Genomic DNA, 14122 nt, shown 5'->3' with positions numbered 1-14122 from the left:
ACTTAATTTCTATAGAAAATGTTGTCAAAATTTTATTTCTATAGAAAATTTGTTCGTAAATTTTATTTCTATAGAAAATTTTGTCAAAATTTTAGTTCTATAGAAAATTTTTTCAAAATTTTATTTCTATAAAAAATTTTGTCAAAATTTTATTTCTATAGAAAATTTTTTCGTAAATTTTATTTCTATAGAAAATTTTTTCGTAAATTTTATTTCTATAGAAAATTTTGTCAAAATTTTATTTCTATAGAAAATTTTGTCAAAATTTTATTTCTATAGAAAATTTTGTCAAAATTTTATTTCTATAGAAAATTTTGTCAAAATTTTATTTCTATAGAAAATTTTGTCAAAATTTTATTTCTATAGAAAATTTTTTCGTAAATTTTATTTCTATAGAAAATTTGTTAGAGATCATAGCTGACACCATGTACGAAATTTCAGCCGGGCTGGATGAAATTTGCTTCTCTTAGAGGCTCCGCAAGCCAAACCTGGGGATCGGTTTATGTGGGGGCTATATATAATTATGGACCGATATGGATCAATTTCTGCATGGTGGTTAGAGACCATATACTAACACCATGTACCAAATTTCAGCCGGATTTTAATTCTATAGAAAATTTTGTCAAAATTTTATTTCTATAGAAAATTTTGTCAAAATTATATTTCTATAGAAATTTTTTCTAAACAAATTTTTGTCAAAATTTTATTTCTATAGAAAATTTTATCACAATTTTATTTCTATAGAAAATTTTGTCAACATTTTATTTCTATAGAAAATTTTGTCAAAATTTTATTTCTATTGAAAATTTTGTCAAAATTTTATTTCTATAGACAATTTTGTCAAAATTTTATTTCTATAGACAATTTTGTCAAAATTTTATTTCTATAGAAAATTTTCTCAAAATTTTATTTCTACAGAAAATTTTGTCAAAATTTTATTTCAAAATTTTTTTTGTCAAAATTTTATTTTTATTAGAAAATTTTGTCAAAATTTTATTTCTATAGAAAATTTTGTCAAAATTTTCTTTTTTTAGAAAATTTTGTCAAAAATTTATTTCCATAGAAAATTTTGTCAAAAATTTATTTCCATAGAAAATTTTGTCAAAAATTTATTTCTATAGAAAATTTTGTCAAAATTTTATTTCTATAGAAAATTTTGTCAAATTTTATTTCTATAGAAAATTTTGTCAAAATTTTATTTCTATAGAAAATTTTGTGAAAATTTTATTTCTATAGAAAATTTTGTCAAAAATTTTATTTCTATAAAAAATTTTGTCAAACTTTAATTTCTATAGAAAATGTTGTCAAAATGTTATTTCTATAGAAAATGTTGTCAAAATGTTATTTCTATAGAAAATTTTGTCAAAATTTTATTTCTATAGAAAATTTCGTCAAAATTTTATTTCTATAGAAAATTTTGTCAAAAATTTTATTTCTGTAGAAAATTTTGTCAAAATTTTATTTCTATAGAAAATTTTGTCAAAATTTTATTTCTATAGAAAATTTTGTCAAAATTTTATTTCTATAGAAAATTTTGTCAAAATTTTATTTCTATAAAAAATTTTGTCAAACTTTAATTTCTATAGAAAATGTTGTCAAAATGTTATTTCTATAGAAAATGTTGTCAAAATGTTATTTCTATAGAAAATTTTGTCAAAATTTTATTTCTATAGGAAATTTCGTCCAAATTTTATTTCTATAGAAAATTTGTCAAAAATTTTATTTCTGTAGAAAATTTTGTCAAAATTTTATTTCTATAGAAAATTTTATCAAAATTTTATTTCTATACATAATTTTGTCAAAATTTTATTTCTATAGAAAATGTTGTCAAAATATTATTTCTATAGAAAATTTTGTAAAAATTTTATTTCTATAGAAAATTTTGTCAAAATTTTATTTCTTTAGAAAATTTTGTCAAAATTTTATTTCTATAGAAAATTTTGTCAAAATTTTATTTCTATGGAAAATTTTGTCAAAAATTTATTTCTATAGAAAATTTTGTCAAAATTTTATTTCTATAGAAAATTTTATCAAAATGTTATTTCTATAGAAAATTTCATCAAAATTTTATTTCTATAGAAAATTTTGTCAAAATTTTATATCTATAGAAAATTTTGTCAAAATTTTATTTCCACAGAAAATTTTGTCAAAATTTTATTTCCACAGAAAAATTTGTCAAAATTTTATTTTTATAAAAATTTTTGTCAAATCACTGCCAAGTATCACAAATATCACGAACGAGAACATTTGAATTGATGCCGCTGTCAATCTTGTGGTAATATTATTTATTTTTATGTCATTGTAACTGGACCATCTCATCTCAGTGGCAGACAGACAAGACAGGCAATAGGAATTGTATTCCACTTCAAATGTTTAATGGAAGCTAATGCGCAAATCGTGTCAAGAAAACAACACAACAAGCATTCTACAGTTCATCATGACACTCATCGACATTGGCAGTGTTGTCCTTCATATAGTATCGTACAAATCACTATTGCTATAGCATTGTACACTGAACAAAATAAGCGAATAAATAACAAGTATATACGACCGTAAGTTCGGCCAGGTCGAATCTTATGTACCCTCCACCATGGATTGCGTAGAAACTTCTACGAAAGACTGTCATTCACAATCGAATTACTTGGGTTGTGGTATCTTAAAACTTCTTAACATCGTTTTCTAAATTGTGAGTTAGTCCATACGTGGTATATATTAGACAAAAAAGGTATGTATAGGTACGTCTACAAATAATTACGAATCGATATGGACTTTTGCACGGAACGTACAGAGCCAGAATTGAAATATGTGGGTCGCTTATATGGATCAATCGGATGAATTTTGCTTCTACAAAAGGCACCGGAGGTCAAATCTGGGGATCGGTTTATATGGGGGATATATATAATTATGGACTAGTATGAACCAATTCCTGCATGGTTGTTGGATACCATATACTAACAGCAGGTACCAAATTTCAACCTAATCTGATGAATTTTGCTCTTCCAAGGGGTTCCGGGGGTCAAATCTGGGGATCGGTTTATATGGGGGCTATATATAATTATGGACCGATTTCGACCAATTTTTGCATGATTGTTAAAGATCATATGCTGACACCATTTACGAAATTTCAGCCGGACCAGATTAAATTTGCTTCTCTTAGAGGCTCGACAAGCCAAATCTGATATGGACCGATATGGACCAATTTTTGCATGATTGTTAGAGACCATATACTAACACCATGTACCAAGATTCACGGGTCACGAAAACGATTTGCTAAAATAAATCAGGAATATCAAAATTATAAAAAATGTCTTACAATTTTTTATCCACCGTATTATATGACAATGCATTTATTACACAACTCGGATAAATGGTGGCATAAAGTGACAAAAAGGTGGCACAAAGTGACAAAAAGATTGCATAAAGTGTAAAAATTACCATATTTAGAGGCACAACCAAAAAGCTTATCAAAATACTGCTTGCAATACAGTCTGACATTGTTTTAATTTAGCGCTAATAGATTACGCTAGTCCTCCGGAGCTTTAGTAAACTATGTGTAATTCCTTAAGTATTCTCCCTTGGGTTTTGTTTTTGGAAAAAAATCTGTATTTCTAGATTTTCCAAGTTTTCACTTTTTAGATCCGAAACCCTTATTTTCTATTAAGCCAGAGAATTGAAACAAAAAATGCCTAATATTTCTTTGCAGTGTATCTATAACACATCATCCTGGTAATTTGTGATGATGGTATTGTTCTCTTGATATTGCCTCCAAGTGATTCTGTTTTTAACTTTCTTTATGTCTTCTTCAACGCCTTTTGTGAATTGTTTCACTTTTTTGGTTTGGTTTAATTGTCAAGCTACAATTTTCTTTTATTTTGGTGTGCCCTCCAAGAAACCGATGAAGGCTCTACCAAAAGGTATGGTGATATTTTTAAGTGTCTTACTTTTTTATATTTATCGCCTTGGAATACTTCGGGCTAACGATGTGATATCCTTGGCCGAGTTGCTACAGAAGCTGAGGTTTCTTTGGAAATGTTGTTACCAAGGTGGCGGCAATGCTCATCAAGAGCATGAATGGGTGGCATTATAAGAATATGTCATTACATTATTTTGCTTCCACTTGTAATGAATGATGAGAGGTAGCTCTCAGTGGGTGGTTGATGATAATGATGATGGATTAAGTGAATGTATTTGGTGAAACGAAAAAAAAAATAATGAAATTTATTACAAATGTTTCTTGGAAAGTTTATTTTTTTTTTTTTTTTGATCTTTGTAATATACCGAATTGGTAAGGTGAATTGGGAGCGAGATTTATTTCTGTATACAAATGAATAATGGTTAGGAAATTGAATACAAGGAAAATGTAATGACAATATATTATTCTTTGTAATCGAGAGATATTCTTGTGCCATAAATAAAATATCCTGTGGCAAAATAATTCTACAAAAACACAATTAAAATCTTAATATTTGAGGGTTAGCATTCGCTTTTTGGATGTTATTAAATAATGTTATTAAATAAATGTTATTAAATAAAAAAAAGTTTTATTTTAAACACTTTTTCATATTACCCAGAAAACTCGTGGTTAACTTACATCAAAAGAATGTGCAACCACCGGGAATGAAAATTTAGTTTAATTTTAGAAATTTTTATCATAAAAATAATAAAATTCAATAAAATTTATTAGACATAATTATTGTTTTTGTTTTAACTTAATAAAAAAAATCTTATTTTAAAGGAAAAAAATTTGAGTTAGAAATTTCGTATACCTGAGGTGGCCGTAGCTGCCGCGTGTAACATTCTGATGCCAGTAAGATGGTCCTGGGGATGGAAGCCCAGAACAGATACCCGAGCGAAATAACTGCTACACCGATTGGTCGAAGATGGGTGAGAGGACAGGACTGGGCGTATAACAGGTTGGCTGATAAGTCCCCGGTCTGACACATAGGTTAGGTTAAAGCGGCAGCCCGATTAAGATTCAGGCTCACTTAGACTATTCTGTCCATTGTGATACCACATTAACTAAAAGTACCTATTACATATGGGCACTTCTAGTTTTAACCGCTGAACCTTCTCGATTAGTTTCGTTCGCTGAACCAACCAGATTGTTCCAAAAACATTAGCAGACTGCTTAAGTTAACGTTTTCCAGATCCGCCAGTAATCTGAAGCTATATGCTCCTAAAAGTTGCTTGCGCTTTACACAAAATGCAGGACACTCACACAAGAGGTGTTAGGTTAGGTTAGGTTATGTGGCAGCCCGATGTATCAGGCTCACTTAGACTATTCAGTCCATTGTGATACCACAGTGGTGAACTTGAAGAGGTGTTTAATTGATTCTTTTTCCTCCGCATCATGACAGCTCATACAATAGTCATTATACTTCGCGCCTATAGTTTTTGCAAAATCGCCTATTAGACAGCGACCCGTTATAGCAGATATCAGGAGTGATATCTGACGTCTCGAGAACATTAGCATATCTAGTGTGCGGTTTAAGTTGAAATGGGGCCATATTTGCTTGGTGTCGTTACAACCCTTGCAATTCTCCCATCGAACATTTGCAATCATAACAGCCTTCTCACGCAGTATGAGCTTGCAGGTAGCTAGGGGCATACCAACAAATTCTAGTTCCCCTGGAATATGTAATGTAAGTCCCTAGCCTTGCCAACTCATCCGCTTCGCAGTTCCCCGGTATGTTCCTATGGTCAGGCACCCATATTAGGTGAATATTGTACTGCTCAGCCATCTCATTGAGAGATTTGCGGCAGTCGATGGCCGTTTTCGAGTTGAGGAACACAGAGTCCAAGAATTTTATTGTAGGTATATATTAATGCCCACATTTTTTGGAACATTACTTCTCAGCCAATTCGCCACCTCTCTTATTGCTAATATTTCAGCCTGAAAAACACTACAGTGATTAGGTAATCTTTTCGCTATTCGAAGTTCCAGATCATTAGAATATACTCCGAACCCCACTTGACCATCCAATTTGGAGCCATCAGTGTAGAAATCTATATATTCTTTATTCCCCGGGCTCTGTGTGCACCACGCCTCACTGTTGGGGATTAGAGTCTCAAACTTTTTGTCGAAAAGTGGACTCGCCAAAGTGTAATCCACTACGTTAGGCACATCTGGCATTATTTTGAGGACCGAACTGTGACCGTAACTTTTTTCCGACCACAGCGATAGCTCGCGCAACCGCACAGCCGTTGTTGCAGCTGACTGTTTGGCCAAAATGTCTAAAGGCAATAGATGCAGCATGACATTAAGGGAATTTGTTCCTGTCTTGCTGAATGCGCCTGAAATACACAAACACGCCATACGCTGAACTGACACATAGATGGCGTCGCTAGTATTAAATGCATATTATTTTTATATAGTACCAACCTTCAAATGATACGTGTCAAAATTTGACGTCTGTAAGTCAATTAGTTTGTGAGATAGAGCGTCTTTTGTGAAGCAACTTTTGTTATTGTTAAAAAAAATGGAAAAAAGGAATTTCGTGTTTTGAAAAAATACTGTGTTCTGAAGGAAAGCAATACGGTGGAAGCAAAAATTTGGCTTGATAATGAGTTTCCGGACTCTGCCCAAGGGAAATCAACAATAATTGATTGGCATGCAAAATTCAAGCGTGGTGAAATGAGCACGGAGGACGGTGAACGCAGTGGACGCCCGAAAGAGGTGGTTACCGACGAAAACATCAAAAAAATCCACAAAATGGTTTTGAATGACCGTAAAATGAAGTTGATCGAGATAGTAGAAGCCTTAAAGATATCACAGGAACGTGTTGGTCACCGTGGTGCAATGGTTAGCATGCCCGCCTTGCATACACAAGGTCGTGGGTTCGATTCCTGCTACGACCGAACACCAAAAAGTTTTTCAGCGGTGGATTATCCCACCTCAGTAATGCAGGTGACATTTCTGAGGGTTTCAAAGCTTCTCTAAGTGGTTTCACTGGAATGTGGAACGCCGTTCGGACTCGGCTATAAAAAGGAGGTCCCTTGTCATTGAGCTTAACATGGAATCGGGCAGCACTCAGTGATAAGAGAGAAGTTCACCACTGTGGTATCACAATGGGCTGAATAGTCTAAGTGAGCCTGATACATCGGGCTGCCACATAACCTAACCTAACCTAACCTAACGTGTTGGTCATATCATTCATCAATATTTGGATATGCGGAAGCTCTGTGCAAAATGGGTGCCGCGCGAGCTCACATTTGACCAAAAACAACAACGTGTTGATGATTCTGAGCGGTGTTTGCAGCTGTTAACTCGTTATACACCCGAGTTTTTCCATCGATATGTAACAATGGATGAAACATGGCTCCATCACTACACTCCTGAGTCCAATCGACAGTCGGCTGAGTGGACAGCGACCGGTGAACCATCTCCGAAGCGTGGAAAGACTCAAAAGTCCGCTGGCAAAGTAATGGCCTCTGTTTTTTGGGCTGCGCATGGGATAATTTTTATCGATTATCTTGAGAAGGGAAAAACCATCAACAGTTGCCATTATATGGCGTTATTGGAGCGTTTGAAGGTCGAAATCGCGACAAAACAGCCCCATATGTAGAAGAAAAAAGTGTTCCGCCAAGACAACGCACCGTGCCACAAGTCATTGAGAACGATGGCAAAAATTCATGAATTGGGCTTTGAATTGCTTCCCCACCCACCGTATTCTCCAGATCTGGCCCTCTGCGACATTTTCTTGTTCTCAGACCTCAAAAGGATGCTCGCAGGGAAAAAATTTGGGAAAAAATGAATAGGTGATTGCCGAAACTGAGGCCTATTTTGAGGCAAAACCGAAGGAGTACTACCAAAATGGTATCAAAAAATTGGAAGGTCGTTATAATAATTGTATCGCTCTTGAAGGGAACTACGTTGAATAATAAAAACGAATTTTGACAAAAAAAATGCGTTTTTCTTGTTAGACCGGGGACTTATCAGCCAACCAGTTATGTGGAGGATCCTGTTCCGATTACCGAGCCACAGCACACTCTTACTCCTCCTAAAGTGTGTGCAATAGCGGAATGCGTTAAATGCCTCGGAAGTAACGCGTTACCAGAAAACATGAACATTTTCACAGATTTCCAGAGGCCAATGAAGTCGACATTACGGTTCGAACGTAAAGCCAATAGAGGCAAACCGAGGGATAAATGGTCACGAGAGACAGAGATATAGCGATGGGGACTATTCCCAGCAAATAAAGTTATTCTAAGGTCGCAACTTTAAAGCAAATTGGGTTGGAAAGCTACTAAAGTCGTTTAGTAGATTTTGATCCCTATCAAAACTCTATTTTGGACAACATTTTCAAAAACATCAAAAGTCGATTAGTCGAATTTGAAGATTAAAAAATGTCATATTCGACTTTTGTGTCCGTAAGAAAAAATAAAATTGTCTATATCCATTAGGCAGAATAGGGAATTGGATGTGCCACATTTTCGCATACACAGAAACAATTACACGATTTTTTTCCTATTAAAAACTTAATTGAGCTTTAAAAAATATTCAATTAAAAATTTAATTGATTCAACAATTTTTTTTTATTGAAACAAAAATCAATCACAAAAATTAATTGCATCTATTAATTTTTTAATTGGACCAATTCATTTTTTAATAGACATTCAATTTTTTTTTAATTGATATTATCATATCTGTGATTGAAGATATTTCAAAATTAATTGGATCAATTAATTTCGTGATTGAATACAAACAATATTTTTTTGTGTACGATACCATTGCCATTGATTTAGACGATTTTCCCTAAAATAAGCGAAGGAATGAGGACCACGTTTACAAGGTAATATTGAAATTATAGGGCACTTTTGTAGAGGTCAGAATTGAGGCGGTGCCCAGTTTGAAACTGATAGGAAATTGGGCCGAAATGTGGAATCGAAAGAAACATATTTCTTTTAACAGTCCGAGATGACTGTTTCAATATTATTACGCGGTCGGAAACCTCAGGAGTGCCGAGTATAAGAGTTTATAACACCATATACACACTGCTGGGATAATTTATATTTCTTAAGTTAAGTGTAATTATTACTAATTTAAGCACTCTATAATTATGCAATAATGAGTCTCAAAACCAGTCACAGTGTTCTTTAAGAAAGCACACTTTATATATTTATTTGTTTGTAAAATTTTAAATATGTATTTTTTGACATATACTCGTATTTGTGCCGGCTTTGTGACGTAGCTTGAAGTGACTCAATAAGTGACTCATGAATCATCGACTGATTCATGATACATCTTTGTTAAATTTGTCCCACATCTGCCAATACGGGCGAGACTACACCTTGAAATGATTAATTAAAGAAACCATAAATTTTAATTAAGCGATCGGTTAACAATTCCCTTAAAAAAATATTCTAATCGAAAGTTAACTGTTAGGTTATAAGGAAATCACTGATATCCACTGACACAAATATAAAAAAATATCTGAGCAGATACTGTAGCCTTTTGGCACATACATAAGACACAAGATAGAATTGTGACAAATTTGAATATGATAGGTTTATAAATAAGGGAAGTGAATATGATGGGTTTATAAATAAAGGAAGTGCGAGGGTGGCCTAATAAAAACTTAGAACAACCAAAATATTACAATAGGAAAACAGTCAATATATTTTTCAACATCGTCCTCTTTTTAATACGATAATCTTGGTCCACCGATACATCAACTTTTTGAGCTGCCTGAAGGCCGTGAAAACAGAGGACAGCAAATGATTATTTTTACGTTTGGAAACTTGGAAAAAATGGTAGCCATTACTTTTCCGACCAATAGAACAGATTTCGTCTTACTTAGAGCACTTGCAGTTGCAGTTCACTGATTCGATTGTTCCGTGGTCTCCGTTGTCTGATTGTGATTTTGTCGATGGTGACGAAACGATAAAATTAAAAAAAAATCTTTACCTTTTAGGAACCTTTCTTTGGGTCGAATTAATGTAAAAATGTTAAAATTTTGTTCGGGTGGAACACGTCGTATCGACAACTTTTTCATGTACAAAATTACTATCATGTAATAAACCTTGAACCCTTTTGATTTGTGAAATGAAACAGGTTAAAATAATGCCCCAATTCAATACAGACCCAAACATGAAGTGCAATAGGGCCCCAAGTGTTAATAGAGGGTACGAAAGCAACATCATTTTGGGGTGTTATTTCCTTTTTGTGGGACTTTGTTTTATATCTTACCCCAAAATTAAAAATTAACAAAAAAAAAGGCGGCATGAAAATGGGCCCCAGGAGAAATGGGCCCCAGGAGAAATGGGCCCCAGGAGAAATGGGCCCCAGGAAAATTGAGCCCAGAAATCCAAACGAAAGCCATAAATGTGGGGCGGCATTTTATATGGAGTATGAGCCCCAATAAAATGTAAATGAAGTATGAAAATCGACCCCAAAATAAAATTAGAGCTCATTTTCTCTTTTGATTTAAAAGACCGTTTGGAAATGAGCCCTAAATGATGGAAAAAATATGAAGTTATAAGAAACAATTAAATATGTGTTACTCAGTACGAATCTCTAGGGAATCGCTATAGCTACCCAGCAAAAAATTTGGAAGTTCTTTCAAAGGCACAACTTTAAAAGAACTTCCAGAAGATGCACTCCCATTGATGTTCTTTATTTTAACTACCTAGGAAGTTCTTTTAATTCAATTTTTTATAACTTGATTTGTTCATACTTTTAATGGGTAATTTTAACTTTTTTTGATTTAAATAGGTTAAAAACAGAGTAGAAATTCATAAAATGGTACAAATCATTTAAATTTTGTCGAAAAAATGCTAAATTCAATCGAAGAAATTGTGAATTTTTGAAAATATTTGAGGTCAAACGTTTCCAACAAGCATTAGAATCCATTAAAAATTATAAAAATTATTTATTTGACAAAATATAACAGAATTTTTTAATTTACATCCAAAACACTGAATTCGGATTACACCTAAAGAAGTGATGCACATTCAGTGCAACGGCTGTTGAAATGGAGGACTTCCGTCCTATGAAAAACCAATGTTAAATTCATCGCTTCTGCGTCAATTATGCACGACTTCCGGATCCAAAAAGAACATTTTCATTACTTTTTTGACGACACTTTTTTTGCTGGATGACTTTGGACTCTGTCCATAGAATAGTCTTAAACCCGCGCCGAAGGCCGGCCTTGCAAAACCAGATGTGATACGTCACAATGCTTTTAGAACAACAAAAGTGTGGGAAAATATGCCCGAGAAGATGGGGTTTATTTTCATAATGCAAATGAGTCCCCAAAATAAAATAAAGTTCCCACCTAAAAATATAAAAATTTGTTTTCCATATAAATGAAATTTAAACAAAATTTTCTATAGAATAAAATATTGACAAAATTTTCTATAGAATAAAATTTTGACAAAATTTTCTATAGAAATAAAATTTTGACAAAATTTTCTATAGAAATAAAATGTTGACAAAATTTTCTATAGAAATAAAATTTCGACAAAATTTTCTATAGAAATAAAATTTCGACAAAATTTTCTATAGAAATAAAATTTTGACAAAATTTTCTATAGAGATAAAATTTTGACAAAATTTTCTATAGAAATAAAATTTTCACAAAATTTTCTATAGAAATAAAATGTTGACAAAATTTTCTATAGAAATAAAATTTTGACAAAATTTTCTATAGAAATAAAATTTCGACAAAATTTTCTATAGAAATAAAATGTTGACAAAATTTTCTATAGAGATAAAATTTTGACACAATTTTCTATAGAAATAAAATTTTGACAAAATTTTCTATAGAAATAAAATTTCGACAAAATTTTCTATAGAAATAAAATTTTGCCAAAACCTTCTATAGAATAAAATTTTGACAAAATTTTCTATAGAAATAAAATTTTGACAAAATTTTCTATAGAAATAAAATTTTGACAAAATTTTCGATAGAAATAAAATTTTGACAAAATTTTCTATAGAAATAAAATTTTGACAAAATTTTCTATAGAGATAAAATTTTGGCAAAATTTTCTATAGAAATAAAATTTTGACAAAATGTTCTCTAGGAATTAAATTTTGATAAAATTTCCTATGGAAATAAAATTTTGACAAAATTTTCTATAGAAATAAAATGTTGACAAAATTTTCTATAGAAATAAAATTTCGACAAAATTTTCTATAGAAATAAAATTTCGACAAAATTTTCTATAGAAATAAAATTTTGACAAAATTTTCTATAGAGATAAAATTTTCACAAAATTTTCTATAGAAATAAAATTTTCACAAAATTTTCTATAGAAATAAAATTTTGACAAAATTTTCTATAGAAATAAAATTTTGACAAAATTTTCTATAGAGATAAAATTTTGACAAAATTTTCTATAGAGATAAAATTTTGACAAAATTTTCTATAGAAATAAAATTTTGACAAAATTTTCTATAGAGATAAAATTTTGACAAAATTTTCTATAGAAATAAAATTTTCACAAAATTTTCTATAGAAATAAAATTTTCACAAAATTTTCTATAGAAATAAAATTTTGACAAAATTTTCTATATAAATAAAATTTTGACAAAATTTTCTATAGAGATAAAATTTTGACAAAATTTTCTATAGAAATAAAATTTTCACAAAATTTTCTATAGAAATAAAATTTTGACAAAATTTTCTATAGAAATAAAATTTTGACAAAATTTTCTATAGAAATAAAATTTTGACAAAATTTTCTATAGAAAAAAAATTTCGACAAAATTTTCTATAGAAATAAAATGTTGACAACATTTTCTATAGAGATAAAATTTTGACAAAATTTTCTATAGAAATAAAATTTTGACAAAATTTTCTATAGAGATAAAATTTTGACAAAATTTTCTATAGAAAAAAAATTTTCTATAGAAATAAAATTTTCACAAAATTTTCTATAGAAATAAAATTTTGACAAAATTTTCTATAGAAATAAAATTTTGACAAAATTTTCTATAGAAATAAAATTTTGACAAAATTTTCTATAGAGATAAAATTTTGACAAAATTTTCTATAGAGATAAAATTTTGACAAAATTTTCTATAGAAATAAAATTTTGACAAAATTTTCTATAGAGATAAAATTTTGACAAAATTTTCTATAGAAATAAAATTTTCACAAAATTTTCTATAGAAATAAAATTTTGACAAAATTTTCTATAGAAATAAAATTTTGACAAAATTTTCTATAGAGATAAAATTTTGACAAAATTTTCTATAGAAATAAAATTTTCACAAAATTTTCTATAGAAATAAAATTTTGACAAAATTTTCTATAGAAATAAAATTTTGACAAAATTTTCTATAGAAATAAAATTTCGACAAAATTTTCTATAGAAATAAAATGTTGACAACATTTTCTATAGGAACAAAATTTTCGATAGAAATAAAATTTTGACAAAACCTTCTATAGAATAAATTTTGACAAAATTTTCTATAGAAATAAAATTTTGACAAAATTTTCGATAGAAATAAAATTTTGACAAAATTTTCTATAGAAATAAAATTTTGACACAATTTTCTATAGAGATAAAATTTTGGCAAAATTTTCTATAGAAATAAAATTTTGACAAAATGTTCTCTAGGAATTAAATTTTGATAAAATTTCCTATGGAAATAAAATTTTTATAAAATATCCTTAGAAATGAACTTTTTATAAAATTTTCTGTTTGATTTTCTATTTTTTGGGAGATTTAATTTACTTTAATTATCCCTAATTTAAATTTTGACTTTAAACCGTCAAATAGCTCATTTTCTAAGACCAAAAGAACTTCATCGGAAGTGGAAAAAATGATGGAGGATCCCGGGATGATCTTAAAAATAAATGTTTGTGGGAAACTTCCATTCAATCATTTTTACTAAATAAATATTTTTTATTCACCAAATTTTATTTTAGAAAATTAGAAGCATCCAGCATTCATTGTGAAAACAAATTATCCCATTTCTAATAATATCAACCTATAATAAATAAACAAGTTTATTTCGATCCTTTTAATTTTAATTTCAAGGTTATATCGAGAAAAACAAATTCAATTATATTTTGAAATATTTTTACATTTTCATTGGTAATAAAATTAAAATTTACGATCATTAAAGATATCAGACATATCTTCAAAAACTGTTTATTGCATATAGTTT

The 14122-nt window shown here is 29.9% G+C and overlaps 1 protein-coding gene across 1 annotated transcript in view; it reads right to left on the bottom strand.

Moving 5' to 3' along the window:
• KrT95D (phosphofurin acidic cluster sorting protein KrT95D) overlaps window positions 1-14122 on the bottom strand; it is a 287611-nt gene that overhangs the window by 88610 nt on the left and 184879 nt on the right. The window lies entirely within an intron of this gene.

The sequence above is a fragment of the Haematobia irritans genome, chromosome 1 (assembly GCF_050003625.1).
Source record: "Haematobia irritans isolate KBUSLIRL chromosome 1, ASM5000362v1, whole genome shotgun sequence".
Taxonomy (NCBI): Eukaryota; Metazoa; Arthropoda; class Insecta; order Diptera; family Muscidae; genus Haematobia; species Haematobia irritans.
Note: the sequence above shows the minus strand (reverse complement) of the source record. Positions and strands in the feature narration are given on the sequence as shown.